The sequence below is a fragment of the Semicossyphus pulcher genome, unplaced genomic scaffold (genome assembly GCF_022749685.1).
Source record: "Semicossyphus pulcher isolate SPU_LCO1_2020_fin unplaced genomic scaffold, fSemPul1.0.p SCAF_16, whole genome shotgun sequence".
NCBI classification, from domain to species: domain Eukaryota; kingdom Metazoa; phylum Chordata; class Actinopteri; order Labriformes; family Labridae; genus Semicossyphus; species Semicossyphus pulcher.
Window position 1 is genome coordinate 4,879,518 of NW_027211670.1, and position 21,174 is coordinate 4,900,691.

The 21,174-nt window shown below is 41.7% G+C and overlaps 2 protein-coding genes across 2 annotated transcripts in view; both read left to right on the top strand.

Annotated features, from left to right (window-relative positions):
• The window catches only part of LOC138593619 (probable JmjC domain-containing histone demethylation protein 2C), a 72,665-nt gene that overhangs the window by 51,024 nt on the left and 467 nt on the right, over positions 1 to 21,174 (top strand). The gene's annotated exons all lie outside the window — the stretch shown is intronic.
• jmjd1cb (jumonji domain containing 1Cb) overlaps positions 14,145 to 21,174 on the top strand; it is a 47,780-nt gene continuing 40,750 nt past the window's right edge. The window contains exon 1 of the mRNA XM_069663857.1: positions 14,145 to 14,372. The gene's annotated coding sequence lies outside the window, so the exon portion shown is untranslated. The remainder of the gene's footprint in view (positions 14,373 to 21,174) is intronic.

Genomic DNA, 21,174 nt, shown 5'->3' on the forward strand with positions numbered 1-21,174 from the left:
AGCATGATATAGAAGCATGTTTCTGTGTGTATGTGTAGTGAAAGGTGGTTTCAGGTGATGTAAGGCTGCAGTCATTTATCTCTCCTGTGGGATAACCTTAGCTCTGTTTACTAATGGAAACTGCCCATTTCATCACAACAGTCACACACACACACACACACACACACACACTCTCAATCTCACTCTCACTCTCTCTCACACACACACACACGCACGCGAGAGAACGCACTCACATAGATGTTTGTGACCTTTACCTTTCAGACAGCAGTCATCTGTTTAAGTATGCGAGCACAGCTGAATGTGTGTGTGTGTGTGTGCGTGTGTGTGTGTGCCTGCAGCTGTCCTGTTTGCTGATGCAGGCGTCTTTTAATAGAAAGAGAGAGGACAGGCAGTCAATTAGAGGTGTTCTTTAAATTAGAGTCAGAGTATAGTGGTATGTTTGCATGCGGATGTGTACATATATATGTGTGTGTGTGTGTGTGTGTGTGTGTGTGTGTTAGACAGATGATCCTTGTTGTGAGGCGGAGCTGCTGCTTTTACGGCAGCAGTCACTAGATACAGGACCTGCCTCAGACTGCCTGTTTGGGTTGGGTCTGTTGTGTTGTAAAGTTCCCAGTGACCCCACCCTGCTGACACTAGCCTCATAACTCACCAAGACAGCCTGAGTATGCCCCCCCCTCCTCCCCCACAAGCAAACACAAACACACAGACACCCACGCTCACACATGCGCACACTTGATTTTAATTTAGCCCTCTGGTGTTTTCCCTGCTCTGCTTTTCAACAGATTTGTGTTGCTAGTGTTATACACCAGAGTACAGACTGTATACAGGGGTCGACAATGAGCACAATTTTCCACTGGCACTCCGGGCCAGTAACTTTACAAATTCACTGGCCCTGCCATTAAAACCACTGGCCCTGAAATAGTTTGTTATTTCGGTATTATATTAACGTCAAATTTTCTTTCTCTGTAAGGGTTCTTATTACTGAATATGTGTTCAATTGTGGAACTAATAAAAAAAGACCAAATTGGTTCAGCAACTCTGACACCCGCATGAATAAGTAGTAATAGATTGATTGAGTATGTTTCCTACCATTACTGCCGCTGTTCAAATGTATGTTTAATTAGCGTGATCAGCCCGTAAGAGTAACTTTTTGAAACAAAATCTTACCGTCCCCTACTTCCTGTGGCCGTTAAAGGTAAACAGTCCACGGCACGTCCGCTCTGTGAACAGTCTGTTTATGTAGCCACAGCGCTAACGTGCACCGGTACGTAGTGCCGCTGATAACGGGAATACACACATTGCCGCCTCACGTAACTGCCCGTCTGCCTCATCCCGCAGGCGCATCTGTGATGTTGCGTGCATGTTTACAGTTTACAGGCAGGTGACTGACACACAAACTCTGCATGCACAGCGGTCAGTTCACTCTGTGCTCTCATTAAAAGCTGCACTATGTGATATCAGACGGACTGTTCCTGTTGTTCTATGTGTGGGAAACACTGCTGTGGGTGTTAAGTGGCTCATCAGCGTTGGGGGAAGTAAATCTCCCTCGCGTGTGTATGAAAACTAAATCGTGTGTGTTTATACTAGTCTGCAGTAGCTTGCTAACGTCAATTAGCGTATTGTAGAATGACTTGTCGTGAGTGCAGCGAGTAGCGTGTAACGTGTTGTTGACAGCAGCAGCCAAAGTGCCTGCTGTGATGCTGACATCGGACTGAGATTACTGCGGGGTTCTGCGTAGAAAGTAATTCGTCCTGTTTATCAGAACTGTGAATCTCAGGAGGGCTACTATATTGTTTACATTGTCAGCTTGTAGATCCTACTGGCACACCTGGCCAGTTAAATAGTTAATCTACTGGCCCGGGGGGTTACAAACATACCGTCGGGCCACCGGGCCAGTGCTTATGTCGAGCCCTGGTATATTACTTACACAGTGAGGATGGTGTGAGCTATGTGGAAGCATGTTTCCTATAGAATGAAAGTGTTTGTTTACAATAACTTCCAGGTAAAAACACCTGCATGATGTACATCAAATGTTTTGTTATCTCCAAGGTAATCTCTGCAGTTATCTTTCTTAAAGTGACTTTGTTGTTGTGAATGCAAAGTCACTGTGATTGGGTCTGTTGCTGATACGTATCCACTAATCATAGCTATTTTTAATTTAGTCAACTGAGAGATAATTCAGCCTCTTGATTAAGAGGGATTTCTTGTCTAATGTGGAAGTAAACTAAATACAGGTTTTGGTCTGTTTAAGGGATAATTGTCTCCAGCCTTAAGGTTCTCAAGACATTAAGTTATTCCTCGTTAGCTTAAATGTTTTGACACCTAACACAATGCTATGAAATGTTGGCTCTTCACTTTACTGTAAAAAATTGAACTCCAGATGTGTTGCGGCCTCCAGAGAGATTTAATAGGGAAGAATCACTAAAAGTTCACAGCTCTGAAACACGTTTACGTTTTTCCAATTTAAAAATAACCAGTAAATAAGCTTTTGGTGAAAGGTATTGACCGTCATAAATCTAGAGCAGTCAGATGAGGTGAACACATGCACTGTGTGTGTGTGTGTGTGTGTGCGTGTGCGTGTGCGTGTGTGCGTGTGTGCGTGTGTGCGTGTGTGCGTGTGTGTGTGTGTGTGTGTGTGTGTAGCTCCTTTCTGCTGAGCACAGAGACAAATGACCTTTAACTGACATTCGTGTGTGTGTGTGTGTGTGTGTGTTTTAACACAAGCATGTAAAGTCATGCTTTTGGGCTTATGTTTACAACGTGTACACATCACATGCTATAACACCCACTCACATTCCACAGACCAGTTCAGACACAGATAATAATAATAGTAGATGTAGTAGTCATGATAGTAATAATGCTAATAATGTTGATAAAGATAATAATTATAACAATGATAATGATGATAATAATGATGCTAATAATAATAATAATATACTTTATTTGTATAGCACTTTTAATACAAGAAAGTATTAAGGCTAGTTAAAGGCTAAAGTGGAGAGATAAGAATGTAGTGACATAGATATGCTAAATCACCTGGGCAGAACACACACAGAGAGAGAGAGAGAGAGAGAGAGAGAGAGAGAGAGAGAGAGAGAGAGAGAGAGAGAGAGAGAGAGAGAGAGAGAGAGAGAGAGAGAGAGAGAGAGAGAGAGAGAGAGAGAGAGAGAGAGAGAGAGAGAGAGAGAGAGAGAGAGAGAGAGAGAGAGAGAGAGAGAGAGAGAGAGAGAGAGAGAGAGAGAGAGAGAGAGAGAGAGACTTGCACCCAAACACTAAGTCAGACTGTCCTCATTTAACTTTTCTCTTATGTTGTTTTTGTTTGTAGAGGAAGAAGCGTTCACTCCTCCCGAATCAGTCCACTCACTCTGTGTGTGTGTGTGTGTGTGTGATTAGAGGAAATGAGTCTTCTGTGTGTGCTTCCTGTCTGCCAGGGGACTGATAAGGTGTTTAGTGAGGCTGGATTTGCTGCTGCTTCTCTTTCTGTCTTCACTCTCCATTTTCCTCTTTCAGTGATGTAAACGCTTCGACTGTAAGAATGTACCATTTCATTTATTCTTTTGGATATAGAAGAGTCCTTCAAACGTTCCTGTGTTTTAGCCTTTTGACTCTGCAAGAGTTATTTTACATCACTTATAGTTATCATGTGACAAAAAAATGTGAACTACTATTCCAAGTACTACTTTTCCTGTCTCTTCAAGCTAGGGATGGCTATCAAGAGCCAGTATTTTTTGGTTCCTGTACGTGATTGGTCGTTCCCGAAAGTACCGATAAGCTCATGAACAAAAGATGCTCCTAATAGTATTTAACATTAACATTCCATCTTATTTAATATTATTTTCATCGTTTTATTCTAACGTAGCTGGCATCCGGCCCTTTTGTGATGACAAAGCCGTGGGCGCCAGGCAGTGATGTTCCATTGTAGGTCTATAATGCGGACAGAGCAAAGCGTCACTTTACCAAATTTAACTCTGCTGCATCTATTTATGTTAAAAAGTAGTTGTGTCTTAAGGGCGTAACACCAGCAACCTCACGAAACACTTACGTGTTCAACCGTCTAAAAATCTGAATAAGTACAGCGCGTTTGACTGCTTTAGCTAAGTGGCTAATGCTAACGCCATGGCTGTTATTACGGCTAGTTTTTTACTCAGTGCAGCCTCTGAGTCCCAGTGGCTCTGATGGCAATACTGCAGATGGGTTAGCCAAACTAAAAATGCAGTTAACACACATGGTTCTTTTAAATAAGCCAGTAGTTATTCAGTCACTGTTGTTAGCAAACTTCGGTTATTAGCACCTCTAAGTTAAGCTCCAATTTAATCCATAGACATGGTCAGTCAAGCAGCAGCCCCTGCTAAACGACGGAAAATGACACCAAGTTTATTGTAAAAGATTTACTTCCCTACAGTGGAGTCCACCTAAATGTGAATTTTAGGTAACCATGACAGCCAGAAAACTATGTTCGTGTTGCTTTTGTTATTGTTACTACATGTACTGTTGATGTTAACTGTTGTTACTGAAGGGAGATGACCACGGCCCTTAACCCCAGTTACAGCCCCTATTCCAGAGGCACATTATCAGACACCTTAATAAAGACGTCTTTATTTTTTGCACCAAAATAATGGAGAGTAGTATCAATAAGAGTATCGATAAGTATCTGTATCCATAAGCAGCATCAGTATCGATAATGGTATTGTTAAAATCTCAACGATACCCATCCCTACTTCAAACAGATGACAGGGAGGCAGAGGCAGGGCAAGTTGCTCCAACATTCTGTGATGTTGATCCCTTGAAAAACAAAAATATCCAAACCTGCCAAATTTCAAGTGGAGGGATTAATCCAAATAAAATCAGGGCGTCCTCTGAAAGTCGACAATTTGAAAACTTATTGTCAGTAAAATAGCTGCACTTTGTATTGATTAGCTATGTCATCATGGTACACAGAGCAATGCATGGCCAAGAGTTTTTTAACTACTGCCTAAAAAAAACGACCCGGTAAATATAACTGGTAGAAAGACTTAATTAAAAAAAATGTTCTGTATACAATGCAGCTTAAAAACTTTAGATGACAAAATGTGAGCCCTTAAAGTTTCCAGTCTCTCTGGCTTTGTTGGCTGCGAGCTGAGCTGCTGCTAACTTAAGTTTACAAGCTGACACAAGTCCTTCATCCAGTTAAACTACAGGACGTGACTTTATACACCGAGAAAGTAGTCGGCTAGAAATACTTTAATGTCGAGCCGACAGTCTGTACTTTTGGAAAACTTGTGTCTTCCAGGTAAATATGAGACTCGGGTTATAGGAGTTTGGTGTGGAGCTTAACTTCAAACAGAATGAATAGTGGAAGCTTTGTATTGACAAACCATATCTAATTAAACTAAGAAAACTCTGATCTGTAGACTTCTCAGTCACTTGCCACAGGCTCAGAGTTGCTGTGGCTTGTGTCATGACAGGATAACCACATACTTTCGAGTAGTGGTTCACATACAGTGTCGTAGCAAAGTGTGTGTTTCTCTTCTCTGCTCTTATGTTGCCACTTAAATAACATGAAAAGGATGCTTCACACACAGGGGGTCACCACAACTGTGCTGCTGTAGCCAGTGAGTGTAAGAAAGACTACCCCTCAATCTATATATGGTTCCTGCTTCATTTACTTAAATAGCCACTCTTCAAAAGCACACACACACACACACACACACACACACACACACACACACTAAGGCTCTGTCTTCTTTCTCTACTGTTCAGTGTGTTTGTGACATGTGGCCTGTGATGACACACACACGCACAGCATTGCACTTTGTATGTGAGGACAGCTGCTGCTAACATACAGGATGTGATATAATGCTCTGATGCAACAGGGACCTTTATTTAAGGCTCCTATAGTAGGAAGTTACACCAGTTCTGATGTAATAGAAGTAACTCTGTGATTTATTTAGTGCAGTGCTTAGTAGGGATGTAACGATACGTCACTCTGGATAAATATATCGATTCAATGACCAACGATACAACGTCATCGATGCAAAATGCAAATATGGATACATGATTTTATTTTTGTGTTTTTTAGAGTTGGTATTATAAATGTAATGGATTATATTGATGGGCTTATATTGTCTCATATCGATCGCAGGCCCCTGAATCGAATCGAAATTGTAATGTGGCAGACTTTGTGACCTCGTCAAATATCGTATCGTTGTTCAAAGAATCGAATTCAAAGAATCGATATATCGTATTGTTAACTTGCGATAAACACCCCTAATTAGTCACCTAATTGTAAAGAGCATGAATTTTCTCCTGTTATCATGCCTACTCTTATTATAATGGCCTATGGGCAGATGCAGGAATAATGGGCAAAAAGACAAACCTACTTCAACTTAGCTTGCATAGGAGACATACCATATATTTAAGGTGCATATCCACCTAAATATAAATATCGTAAGCATAATTAAAGCATTCTCTTATTGGCTTGTCATATCAAGTTATACTCAATTGGGGCTTTTGCCTGTGTTTGATTTAAAAGCCTGTATCGGCTGAGACAGATGATGCTCCAATATTATTGTGCTTCAATTTCAACAACATTTACTCCTTCCATTTACTAAGTGTCTGTTGGGCTAATATAGCTGATCAGATAATCGTTTACACCACACATCATACATTCTGCTTACATATTTTGGCCCATTAGTGACAGCTGATGGTCTGACGTCCCATTAGTGGAGCTAAATGACCTGATTTGTTTATCCAGTTATTTGTACGGTTGTTGGGAGGGTCGTGATCAGGCTCCCCCACACCATGCAGCAGCTTTATTTTACTTTCACATGTAGGAACATCTCCTTTCTCTCACTGCTGCGACTCCAGCTATGAAGCAGGATGCCAGAATTACACAACAGCAGAGGAAATCATGAAGCAATGCTGTTACATGACTTGTTGGCACACCAGAGCCTAACATCTTTAGCAAAACACACAGCAGACCTGCTGCTGCTTGTGTCTGGACTCTAATTGTGATGGCTGCCTGTACCTGGGGTTGGTGATTAATCAGCATTGCTTGGGCCTCGGATCAGATCTCTTCTGATACCACAGAGAAGGACGACTGACAGAAGGCGATAGAGAGGAGGCAGACTGGTGTGTCTGTGTGTGTGAGCCCGGTTGCATCTCTGATCCAGATATTACATCACCTCTCGTTCTCCCAGGGAGCCTAGAGTGTGGTGCGAACTCATTTAAGACACTCTCTGCAGACTCCCATCAAAGACACAGAGTGAACTCCAGTGACCAGATGACACCCAAGTGCAGAGCGAGAGAGAGGATGAACAAAGAGGAGAGAGCAGAGAGCACGTCAGCCCTGCTGCGTCAAACCATCGTAGGAAATGAAGGAAGAGATGAAGGATATAATGAAACATACCTGATGTCACAATTTCCATTTCTCATTCTCCTGTCAGTTGCTGTTAATGTTCCAAAGTTTGCAGCTCATGTTTTCTCTTTTACATTATTGGAAGTGACTCGTCCAAACTTACGAGGAGTCTTTGAAGGGAACACATGTTGGTGGGTTGACATGACAGACAGAACTAAACTTGCACTTCATAATCATTGGTGCGAACAGTTCCAGGCTATCAAGGCTTGTCCTTTATGCCTGTATAAAACCACAAGTGTGTTTCATTGTAACCATCAAAACAGACTGTCGTGACTGTCAATTAAGAGTTGAAATGCTTCGTCAATTAATGCCCTTGTTAGTCGAGAGAAAATGTAATTGCTAAATTCACATGGACTCAGTCAGGCGGACAACACCTTGTGGACAGATCATGAAAAAGGACCACAAAATAATTACCTTCTACTTCTCCTTTATCCTTCTGTGAGGGAGCTACATAACTTTAGATATTAAATTCCATTGCGGAGGACGGCAAGACAGCTCTGCCTAATTAAACCATCCAGCTCCTGTCCCCTAAAATGCTTTTGGACTTTCAGTCTGCCTGAACCCATGTGAATGCAACATGAGTACATCTGTTTACCTCCATATTATCTGTGTCAAGGTTTCAAACTTTGCCTGGCATGATTGTTTTTTGGGGTTGTTGGTTGAATCTTGATGTTGCAATGTAAATATTGTATAAACTCTGATTTAAAGTTATAATCTTGAAGATCTCGGCACACGGTAATTGCGGTAATCCCCAGATATCCAGACAGTGTTGCATGTGTGACGTCCACGATTGGCTCCCTTTGTTATGGTTGTAACTCTTGATTGAAACCTTCATCCGGTTAAATGATATTGTAAAAAAAAAAGGTGACATGACTTAAAAAACTAACAAAGTAATCTGCTGGAAATGTCGACTGCTGGTACTTTTAGAAACTGCATCATACAGGTCAACATGCATCTTACAGGTAAAGCATGGGACTCATGTCGGCAGGGAGTTTGCAGTGGTGCTAAACTGGAAGTAAAAATTTATCTATAGTCGTAGCTTCATATTGAACAACCACATTCAATTCAGCGTGCCGTGCAGCCAGTAAATGGAGACAAGCTGCTGAACTAACTGACAGGTCACATGACAGTGTGTCTGTCTGCCACCTCTGCAGCAAAGGCAAGTGATGCAGAGTCGGAATTAAAACTAATGGGACACTCTCCTAGCTCACATACGCACGCGCGCACACTTTGATGCTGTGTTCTGGCTGAGTGCCCGTGTGCTGCTGCTGCTGCTGCTACATTATCTGGCAGAGCTCTACTCCGTCCTAATTTCAGAGAGAGAGAGAGACATGGTTTGGGGCAGAGAGAGAGGCTGTAATTTCACAGATCTTGTTTATGTTGAGAAGTGAGGGTTAGATCATGTGACTGTGTGTGTGTGTGTTTTTAGAAATGAATTCCTGAGGAGGTTTTATCTGAAGATGCTGCCAGCACAGAGGATTTGATGCAAGTATCCCTAAAGTGATGCTATAAATATCTTCCCAAAACAAACCTCCCAGTCCTGATAATCTGTGATTCATGAGCACGTGTCATTTCTCTCTGTTCAGTAGCTTCTGCTCTGTTTCCAGCAGAGAATCATAGTAGAGATAAAGCTGAGATAAAGGGATGAAGTGAGTCATGGCAGTCATGACTTAATAGCGGCAGCATTGTTGTTTACTTCTGATTTAACATTGATAAGATTTCAGGCAAACCAGGCAGAACAGCACAAGGAGAAGCCAGCGGAGACAGACAACTGGCAGTCTCGCATCACAGCATTTGCTAGCCCTATTAGCACACGTCGTGATGATGATACCAGAGCGGAGACGATTAGCCTGCTAATAACAAAAAAGGTGTTTTTTGTTCAAAATGTTATTTATCAGCCCTCGACATCAAGCTTCTTGCAGTTGCGACAGGCAGTAGACCAAATGAAAAAGGCAAAACATATACATTTTGCAGTTCATTGCGAGAAGTCATTGCGAGCGGCTTAAGAACAATGTGGGCTTGTGTTGCAAGACTCTAAAGATCTATTAAACCTCTTTATTGCAATTACTTTTTATCATCTGTGCAACTTTGGCTCACAGGTTTAGCAGGTCAATCACTAGTTGGAAAACTTCCAACCACTAGTCTGAAGATCTGCGAATCAACCCCTACCAGTTCACACTTTACGTATCTTTTGGCAAGACACTGGACCCCAAACTGCTTCCTAAAGACCGCCATCCATATGTGAGTGAATGTAAATGGTTGAGATTCTGACGGGCAGCTGGGTTTCTCTGCTATGTTTATATGAATGTGTCTTGAAAGACTAGAAAGGCAGCATATAAGTGCACTGCATGTACCATTCACCAAAGGAAAACAAGGAAACTCAGATGCGACAAAGACGCGTCTCCCAGTTCGTTCAAAACAACTGAAGAGTTCTGCAACAATCATGGCTTCTGTTAAACTTGCACTTGTGCAGGGTGACGTTGTATTGTTTGGTTGTATCTGGGTCAGAGGAAAGCTGGGTTGATCTCTGTCTGTGAGAGGCTTTTTAGAAAGCTGAAAGAGGACTTTGTCAGGCAGGATCAGCCTCGGAGACTAACATGTGTAGGCACAGTCTGTGTTTCAGTGTTTAATCATTTTCTTTATCCACTCTTTATGTCGGCTATTTCTGTATCAACATGACAGCACAATTCTGATAATCTGATTTAATGTCCTTATATATTTATGTTTTAAAAAGTAGGAAAAGGTTCCAATCTCTGATGTGATGGATTTGGAGCCACAGTGCTGCACCATCATTATACATGTAAAATAATACACTAGCTATAAACCTGAAGTGACGTACCATCATGACGGGTCCTGGAAGTGTTAACAATCTCTCTGATGTTCCACAAAATATCAGTAGGATTTTACTTCGTAGGATTTGCCTGAGCCTTATTATAGCAGGTCTTAACCTTTAGGACTCTGAAATGGTCTACCAGTGCCTCCATTGGTGTTTCTGCTCATTGTGATGTTATTTCTCTGGATTATTCACTGCTTCATATTCCTACATATTCCTACCTTTTTAAATCTATTTAAACTGGATTATTCAAACAAGATCTCCCCCATTGAGATTGCGACCGCCCCATGCCGCCTGTGCGTTGTCACCAACCGTACATAACATATTGTAATGTGAAGACATGAAAGGCAGAAACCTTAGCTTTCCACTACAAAAAGAATTAATTCTATAGCTGTAACAGTTTTCATTTTAGATCATTATTCATAAACTGTAGTTATCAGTGTTATGCATGTTCCACTATGGCCGTCACATTTATAATGCAGACAATCAAAGATGTCAGGTTAGGGTGCAGTCTGGCTATAAACATCATTGACTGTCAAATGTTCCTTCTTCCTGCTGTCGGCTGAAACTCTGCTACACTTACACTGACATTCATGGTTGTAGGTGAATTGACATTTGAACGTTTTTCTTTTTAAATTAGCCTAAAACTTCCGTTGTTCATATGTGATGTTTTACATTAGCCAAAACAAAAAAGCTTATTTAGAGTGGCAGTAAGCGAGATGAACATTCGAATGTAAAAAACATTCCGCCTTCTGTATTACCCCGCTACACCAAACATGCATACGCATTTTGCAACTGGTGTGTGCCGCGTAGCCGTTGTACAGTGCGTCTCTCTGCAGCACTGAGACAATGAGAGAGAGAGGAGAGATGCTGTTTACTCCAAAAAGTACACAAAATGTTCAAATACTGCTAAAGTTATCATTATACTTATGACTCTTGGTGTAGACCACCTTTTTACCTCTAGGTGTTGGAGCTTAGTGCTACGGTTAGCTTTTACTGTACCGTTACCTGTCAAGAAGGAACAGGGCAACCTCTGCATCGCTTCGCTCTTCAGCCCCTTACACTCCCACTCGTCTGATCCCTCTTTTTATTTAAGGCTCTCTTTGTAACTTATTTCTCCTCCATAATCTTCCTTCTGTTGTCGGCAAAGCAGGTACAGGAAATTAACCGCAAGTTGCCACGGTTCCTGACTGACACAACTTCTGTGTGTGCGCTGCTGACACAAGTCACGAAGAAGCTGCATAACGCTAGTTTTTACAGAGTCACTGTGATTGGCTAGTTACGTGGAAAGCTGACCCTGATTGGTTGTTTGATTCAGACCAGAAATTCTTTTTAACAAACTAAATACAAAGGTGCAGATGCTGACCGTCACAGATCAGCAATCAAGATCATTTCAATTTAATATTGTTAGGGATGCAATGATCAAAATTTCATTTTAACCAAATTCTTATGAAATAATGTGGAATTGCCTACTGTAGCTTTAACACACAGAATCACTTGCACTGTGACTTATTTTTCAAACATATGAGCCCTGGCAAACTACAGACAGAAAGGTTGTACAGGTAACCTTGTTACCAGTATTTCAGTTGTTTAGCACTATTTGTATTGTAACCAGTGTAAGTCAATCCATTTTTATTTGTACAGTGCCAATTCATAACAATTTTTTATCTCAAGACACTTTACATAAAGAGCAGGTCTAGACTGTACTCTTGGTTATACAAAGTTTTACTTCTTTGGCCCACTCAGAGGAAATAAGTGCTCGTAATGTGAACAAAGAGCTGAGTTGGATTGAGGAGAAGAAAATAGACGGGAATGTAAGAGTGAGAGTGTAATATCTTTGTCTGAGTTCTTTTTCCTGGCTCAAGTCCTGCTACGTTACCTAGCAACAATGGCCCACTTTGTAAAATGAAAAAAAAAACAGCACACACAGACACACACATGCACGCACTCACGCGCAGACGCGCACACACACACACACAATCACACAGACTCACACAATCACACAAATAGATATCAGTAGGCTGCACTGGCTCTGTTTGTGATGACAGTAGAACAAAGGAGAGTGTGTGTGTGTGTGTGTGCACGTCTGTGCACGTCTGTGCACGTCTGTGCACGTCTGTGCACGTCTGTGCCATCACATGCGTCTCTCTCCTTTGAAAGCTGTCTCTCTAAACTGTGTCCACCATTGTAATGTATCTGTAACACAGCATGCCTCACACTGCTGCTGTGTAAGTGGATATGTGTGTACATCCAACCTTCCACAGACCCTCTCTAACCGTCTGGCTCTTGTGCCTTGCTCATGGGCTTATCAGCCAGCCAGAGACAGAACCACTGAACTGTGTGAGACGTAGTTTTTGGTGGAAATTGGGTCAATAAAAATGCCAGCCCCCCCTTCCTCCCTCTGTCTCTCCCTCTGTCTCTCCCCCTGAGCAGATGGAGCTGGTCTAGTGTAATCTCCTGCCTCCTGTGGATCTGTGTGTGCATGTGTAATTATAGCTTACCTTTATGGCAGCGAGGGCTGCAGAAAAAACATTAGCCTGCCTGCACAGAACAAGTTCAGGCCTCTTTCTCTGACACACAGGAGGGGTTTCTGTCCTCCTTCTGTACTCACTGTCGTCCAGATTCTTCAAGGCTTCCATTCTCAGGGCCAGATTACAGAGATGGAGACTGAGTTGGAGAGTGTCATGCTTGTCTCAAGAACGCACACATGTGTTCTACACATGGAGTGTCTGCCGCGATGGTCAAAGTGCTTGTTGTTTCCTATTTGTAAGTAAACAGGATTTAATAGCAGGTGTGTGTCTGTGTGTGAATGAGTGTACAGTAGCTTAAATCCTGCATCAGTGTGGCAGATGGGCTGCAGGATAATGATGCACTACTCTGTGTGTGTATATGTGTGAGTGTGTATGTGTGTACTGTTACAGTAGCAGCAGTGTAAATCTGCTGAGCGATGAACAGATTAATCGGAGCTGGTTTGTGGTCAGCTGATGAGTTCAAAGGTGATGGTTTTAGGGGGTGTGTTTGTGGTTCAGCTGAAGGCCAGCCAGCGCTTTTTTTAAAGCCTCTGCAGTCATGTAAGAAATCGTCTTACCCTTTTCTTTTTTTTCAGTGTTATTTGGTATCTACACTAAAGCGGTACTTGCTCATGCAGGACTACAATCACCTAGGGACATCTAGTAATTTGTAATAATTGCTATGGTCTGCCATCTTAATCCCCGTGAACTGCTGGTGTTTGGCAGAAATGAAGTTCATGTAATCAAACTACTTTTGCAGGTCGCTGTTAGTTCAGATAGATTCATATTTGAAGAATTAATACTTAACAGACTTTTTTGTGTAGTTAACTACTTAAGTATAATATTTTCTTTTAGTTTTGTATCATATGTACATTGTCAAATGTTTAAACTACCTTTTCTTAGCAGCTTTAGTTTTACAAAACTAGATTTCCCGAAGGTACTTTTTCTTGTAGTTTACTAGTTTGCTCCACTGGAAGGCAGTTGGTAGCCTTTAAAGCAACACTTTTAAAGCAACTTCCCCCACAGTGGGAATTACCTACTATTCCTCCAAACAAATAGTTCAGGTGAGTCAACATCCCAGTGATTTGTTGATTTGCTTCTTTGTTTTCGAGAATGATTGATGCCGAGCTGGCATTCATAAATGAAAGTTATGATGGATGAGCAGAAAGCGCAGACTCAAATAATCAGTAGAGTATGAAGTCTACAAGATGAATTGAAGCGAGCAGAGAGGACAGGAGTGGGAGTGAGACATGTTCTTATAGAGAGAGCGGAGAGGAAGTGAAAGAGAGTGAGTCAGATGGTGTGTAGAGAGAGAGAGAGAGAGAAGGCCGGCCCTCCCTCCCCTGCTCCGTCCCTCCCTCTCTCTCCCTCCTTGCGTCAGCAGCAGTTAAAATGTCGGCTGTGTAGCTCGTCCTCTACTCTGCTTTCTCTCCCTCTTGGCCATCTGTCTTTTCTTACCACAAGAAGAAACCACAATCTCACTCTCTCTCTTCCTGCCTTTTTTACCCTCGTCATCCTTTCTTTTCTTTCTCCCCGCTTCTCACTGGATCGTTGGATCAAAGCTAGTTTTGTCAAGTGTTTTTCTTCAGAGCCATGGCTCCTTGGGGTTGCTTGGAGACAGAGGAGAGAGGTAATGTTACAGATTCATGTCCTCTGCTGTTGCTCGAATCGCTGCCGTTCTTCGACTAAAACCAGAGTTTGGTTTGATTCGGTTTGATCCTTCAGAGTTATTGGAGTCGATAGTAAAGTGTTTGCTCATTCTACTGGGTTCTAGCCTAGATGTGCACATGAAAGAGTTTGTGTGTGTGTTGTAGAGTGTTAGGCTTTTATCAATCTCTAAAGGTGCTGTTAGCATCGTAATCTATCTTCTTCTTCCATACATTCTTACTACATACATTTTGGCAAGAAAAAGTAAGGGTTATCTACGCTACAACTTTGTCAACCACAGCTTTTAACCATTTGTTGTTTAGCAAATTGATCTATGAAAGAAAAGTAATACAGGATTTACACAAAATCCTGTAGATTTAAGCCCTCAGAAACTGGATTACAGTTTCATTAACTTAGCTGTTACTATTTCTGTTCCTTTTCCTCTCATGTATTTTTCATTGCTTCCTCAAACTTTGGCGTTGAAGTTGAAGGGACCCGTGTTTTATTAGGAAGAGGGAGCGGGGATGACACGCACTAAAGGCCAGAGGGCTGGAGTTGAACGAAGGGTTGATTCAGCGAGTACTCAGCCTCTGTACAGGGGGCACGCCCTCTACCAGCTGAGCTGAACCGGCTCCCCAGGACCAATGTTTTTTTGTCTAGAGTTAAGGTGGTAAATCATTTCATGTGTCCCAGTACATGGTGTGTTTGCAGGTTACTAATTTTACAGGATATTGCTCACAGTAAGGACAATTTCACTTTTGATTTACAGTGTCTGTTAACTGTTTCATCCCTGTTTCAGCTCAGAGAGGGTTTGACAGATCAATGAAGTCACTTGTACCTACATCGCTCATTTTTCTGTGTAGCTCAGGATAGTCTTATGCTCATTCATTATACCAACAGAATATAAACACTCAACTGATTTCACCTTTAGAAATCTGTGTACCATTGAGCCTGTGTTGTATAATTGTTCCTGTGGCTCTGCTGGAGCTTTTGTAAAGATGACTAAACCGACCCGATACAGTCACCACGGTAACCTTGGATCAGAATTTAATGGAAAGTCTGGCTACCCACTGAGTTTGGAAGATGTGTTTGTGCACACAGAAGTTACAGAGGGTCTATTGTGATACTACATTATGTTGCATTGTTGGAAATGTAGGATGTAGTGTTTTTAGAGCTAAAACCTAGAACATTCTAGCCAACTGGAATCGGCTTTAGAGCTGTATCCCTGCCAAGATGACATAATTACTGACAAGATGATTATATAATCTTTTCAAGTAGAGTTAAGCAATATGACGGCGTTTAGCGTGAGACCCCTTAGCTTTATAAAAGATGCAGGCATTGCCATTGAGAGGCCATTAATTGGTATGTGGCCTACCGTTTTGAAGCCTTTGGCAAAGTGACCATCAGCATCTTTGTCTTTTTCAAACCAAAAGTCACCATATTTGGACGACAAACATTAAGCTATAGAATAACTCTAGCGCTAGCTTGGTTTGCAAGGTACTCAGGAGCTATTCGCTATTCCAAACAAGCGTGTTGATCTCGAGCATCCAGCTTCCTTACAAGGTAACTTGATCTGGACGGACATTAAGAGAGAAGTTGTAAATACAAAGCAGGAGGAGCGATCCCCTGATAATCTTTATAACTGTAGGTCTGAAATGATTCTTCTCAGGAGCTTTGGATTTTCCATTTTGAAGACTTTTTAGTGATTGTTATGTTTAATTTAATTGAGTATTTAGCTGACGCGTTGTTGCATGTGAGGAAGGCATTTTCAGTAGTTTCAATAAAAACAGTTTTTACTATTCCTGACTATATTGTAACATAAAGCGTTACCATGCTTTATATCACATATACTGTGAATAGAGATTTTGGGCATACTGCCCACCTCTATTATCATGCATGTATTTCACTACATGTGTCTCAATGATATTTCAAACCCATAGAGGCTACAACGAATGTAATACATTGTAATAATACTTTGAGTAAAAACAATAGACAAGTAAAAGAAACTCTAATAAAACCTGGAAACAGAGCATTGCTTGAGCTGTGGGTTAAAAAAAGATGGTGATTTTCTCTATCTGACTGATACAGAGTCATGGAAAAGATGAGCTGTCTTCTTTGAAATTCGATTTGTTGCATCATTAACAGCTGACTCATCTGACCTACATTTTTATTGGGATGAACTTCTTCATGAAAGTCTTTTTGTCCAGTGTGCCTCTAAGCAGGTCTGTGTTACCATATTGGGAAATGGTGAATATTTCCCTTTCCATATCAATATTGAGGCTTTATTTTCTCCTGCTGAGGTCCAGAAGCTGGTTGGTTTCCTCGAGTAGTGTAGAATCATTTCAGGATGGTGGATGGGACAGTGTTGAAGCACACAGCCTCCTGTTTATCTGTTTATGGAGGGCCAAGCAGAGATCTGTCATCAAACTGCAGCACTGAACTGCTCAGGGAACGATTGTTTTCTTTTGTTTGTGTACATTTTTTAGTAATTGGATAATTGAATTAATTAATTTTCTTTATATTTTATGAAATGAGAATAGTTCCCAGTGCAGTTTCATTGACCTAACCAGCCTATCAGGTCATACTGTTTAGACAGTGTGTGTGAGGGACAATAGCTCAGCTTTTAGAGCCAGTGTGTGTAGATTACCTGTGTGAGCAGCTGTGTTTTGACAACTCTGATCATTTACCATCAAAGCAATAAGCAGATTAGGACAGAACCAGTGTGTGTGTGTGTGTGTGTGTGTGTTTGTGTGTGTTTCTTAGAAAGGATCTGTTTTACTGTGACCCACTTACAGAACGCTTATCAGTGCAGCACTGCTTTGTAGAAAATCCTGAAAATCGTCGACCATTTTGGACATTTTTAGCTGCATACAGAGATTATTATGTTTATTTACCAAAATGGTTTTAGATTGTAGTAAATTTTCTTTTGGAAAATACTTTGTCTGTAACCACATTGTCTGTATTATGAAAGCTGCTTCTGTAACGTCTTTGAGCTGTTATCAGGGTTCTGAATGAGATCCTAAAGCCATGGATACTGACGTCGAATCATCTCGTGATCCGGAAACTAAGTCATTCAACATTCTGTTAACATTCTTTAATTTTCAAATTGCATTTGCTATCGCGAGCTGACCAATTTTAAACAAAAGACCATAATGAGTATAAAGGTAGAAAGCACCGATACTGACCAACCAACTCACAATAAACAAAACTATCTTCAAGTTCTTCCATCTTCAGTCACCTCTCTGCTCATTCATCAGCCTCTAGCCTCACTCTCTGTCACATAGCTGCCGTCTTCAAGCTCACACAGCTATGCCCATTGTAATTATGGGTAGAGGTTAGGTGCTCATTCATATTGTACAGAGTTCTAAACTTTTTAAAGTGGAAATTAGTGGATTACTGTTCTGACATCTGCTACGTATAAGAGTACATTTTGTTAGCCACTGACCCTCCCATCGCCTGACTGCAACAACATGCAGCCTTTTCAGTTTTGTACTCACCACATGCTGGACAGCCGGAGGAGTTGTTCACTTTAATATTGCCGCAGATGGGTTTACGTTGGAGACAGTTAAAAGCCCAGTGGGTCTCAGGCAGACACAGAAGTATACCTTGCACCATGTGTATGAGAACCAAAGGGACAAAAGCTTCAGTATTTGATGACTTGGGAATGACAGCCGACTGGTGGTTCACCAAGGGCGTCCCGGCCCCCTTCGCATGACTATAGCACCAAGTGTTTGACACGCACATTTGACATGTGTAACCTCACCTCTCTAGGTCATATAGGGATGCATTAGCACCATCATCCACTTTTCATCTCAGCATTTACATTCTGCTGCACTTTTCCTTATCAATTATGGAACATACACATTCACTCACACACGCACAGAACATGCCATTCTGAGAAAGCAGATTGGTCTTCATGAACACACAACACATGATTCAGTGTGTGTGTGTGTGTGTGTGTGTAAAAACATGCCTTTGTCCCTTTCTCAGTACACATTTGTTCCTCCGTAGGTCCACTGGTTTGAATGTGTTTTGTATTAACAGTAAGAGAATTTGTCTTCCCTCCCGCTTGTCTGGAAATTCGCAGTAACAGAATGCTTTTTCTGCTACACTGTGGCAGATGTGACCCAATTGTGGTTGAGTGGGATGTGTGGGTGTTTCAGTGTGTGTTTGTGTGTGTATGTGTGTGGGCAAGTCATTTTAGAGGGGATGGAGGAACTGTCATGTCCTCTCAGTGTGAGAGAGAGGAATCAGAGCAGTGCTCCACAGAAAGCAGCCACACTGTTAAGATGTCAGATATCTTAAATCCAGAAATGACAAGTGTCATGTTTTCACCATCCGATGACGCATTTCTGTGTCCGTTACAAGTGTGCTATAATCTTCCCAAACAAGGTTTTAAAATAGCAGCTTTTGCTACCATTCCCCTCATTTAACAGTTATGCTGACCAGTCGTCGTGGATGTGTATGTATTTTTTTTACTTAATAAACCTGCAGTACAATTGTTGTTTACGCCACAGGAACAATAAGAAACACTGACCTTCCGTTTGGGATTAGGCCTTCAGCTCATCTATGCAGTATCGTTCACGTCCGCATGGCATCTCTAATCATTACAGTTGAGAGTCAAACACAACACAACAATGAGTGCTGAACTGTGGGCACTCATCTGTACAGATCACTGTTTAATGATCCGTTGCACCACTAATAGATGGATTTCCATAAAGTGTCAATCCTCAGTGACAACAGGCCGATATGACTGAAAGCTCGAAAGATGTTTTTCCAACTCAAGGTCCAACCAGCTTTTTTGGGGAGCTTTCAGCTGTGCCTCAGAGATGTTGCTTTATTCAAGACCATGTCTATATCTAGAGATGTGTGTTCTATCATGCATCCTTTACCAGCCCCCCTGTGTCCTAAGTCGTTGTCATGGAAACAACCCTACTTCATGTGTTGTGTATTCATGTGCTGTTACCCTTGTTATATATAAATCACGCGTCTCCATCGGGTACAGTGAAGACTCTCGCCTCGTCTGATGATCATATACATTCTGTGCACTAAAATATTAACTTTCATTTACTTTGAAGTGTGTTCAAGTAATCAATTTATTATTTTCATCCTGCGTAATGACTGTTACCTCTGCTATCCCTGTTATGATCAGGGTTTTGGAGTATACCTTGAATGTATTTGCACATGTGAACAACATTATCCTGTTCTCCTATCCTCAGCAGAACCTTGCTGGGTATTCAGATCAAAACAGCCTGGTGTTAAAAATAGCAAGTGGCTGCACTAGTGGGAGCACAGACTGAATGTAAGAACTGAACATCGTTACATCTATTGGATGTGGGCCGCCATTATGAAGCCTTGAGTTAGGCACTTTTGCAGAAGCAAGTTGGTTGTTTGGAGCCAGTAGTGACAATATGTAGACGAGAGGGAGGATACCTGAGAAGTCCCCCTTAAAAACATGCTATTTCACCAGGATGGGCCAGCGTTTGCAGGACCACGGTCAGTTTGACAGTTTGTAGGCAGTCTGATAAAAGTCATTTGAAAATCTTCATGGAAGTGTAGTCATGCATTCGGGCCTGTTGGCAGTAAAGAAACAAGAATGCATGAGGACTTCTGTAGGTTTAAGAAGGCCGAGGCAAAGATTAGATTAACTTCTAAAAGCTGAGCAGAGTTTTATGACCACCCTACCGAACAGTTGAGATACTGGGAGCCTTCCACAGCTGCAGCAAGACTCTCAGGATTTTATTCCAACATTTGATATTTGAAATCTCTTAAAAAGTTGTTTTACGTGGGGCTAGCATTTGAATTGTGTGTGTCAGGAGGTTTCTCTTCTTCAGTATAACCATCATATCTAAGCGGTACGTTAGTGTGCCTGTCAGTCAAGCGATCTAATGATGCTTCAGGATGGGACAAAAGTGACATTTGCACTTTGAAATAAAGCAAAATCATTCCCAGAATAACCGTGGAGTGGCAAGTGCTGCTAGTTGCATGCTGGAGGCTGGAGATGGGTTTTGTATAGATAGACAGAAATAGAGCAACACACACACACAAATGCACACATTTCATGTTTTGCTTGCACACACAACATGCTCCCGCCTCCTGTGTTTGTGCTTGTGTATGGAAGGGGGGTCACAGCGGCCATGTTTCTCACCTCTAATCTCTCATCTCTCTATCAGACTGACCTTGTTATGTAACCATAAATCACAGCAGCACTGAGCCCTGCTGCTGAGGCTCTGTTTACTGTTGGATGATTGACTGATAATGAGGCACAGAAATAGAAAATAACAAGTGATGTCATGTGGTAGTAAAGAAACTTAAAGACATTCCTTTCACCATGAGGACTGTAGTGTGACTGCATGGCATTCATTTTACTCCACACAGATTTAAAGAGGAAATACTGTGTGTGATGTATGTGCAGTAACAGCTGAGCACATGCCCCAGGCTGACAGATATCACCACAGAGTGTGTGCGTGCGTGTGCGTGTGCATGTGTGAGAAAAAGACAACATCAAAGTGGAGTGTACTGCCTTTGAACTGTCAGACTTCCTCTACTCATTAATTTATTCATCACTCCGGAGCTCTCCTTCTATCCCTCGCTCTGTCTCTTCCTCCTCCGTCCCTCCCTCTCTGCCGCACTTCATCATGTCTCCACTTCTGCTTTTCCTCCCTCTAATCTCATCCATACAGTCATTCATCTCCCTTCCTTCATTCCTCCGATTCCTCTGTCTCAACGCAGAAGCTCGGAATGCATTAAACATGCATTTCGTATGACATGTGTTGAAGTAAATT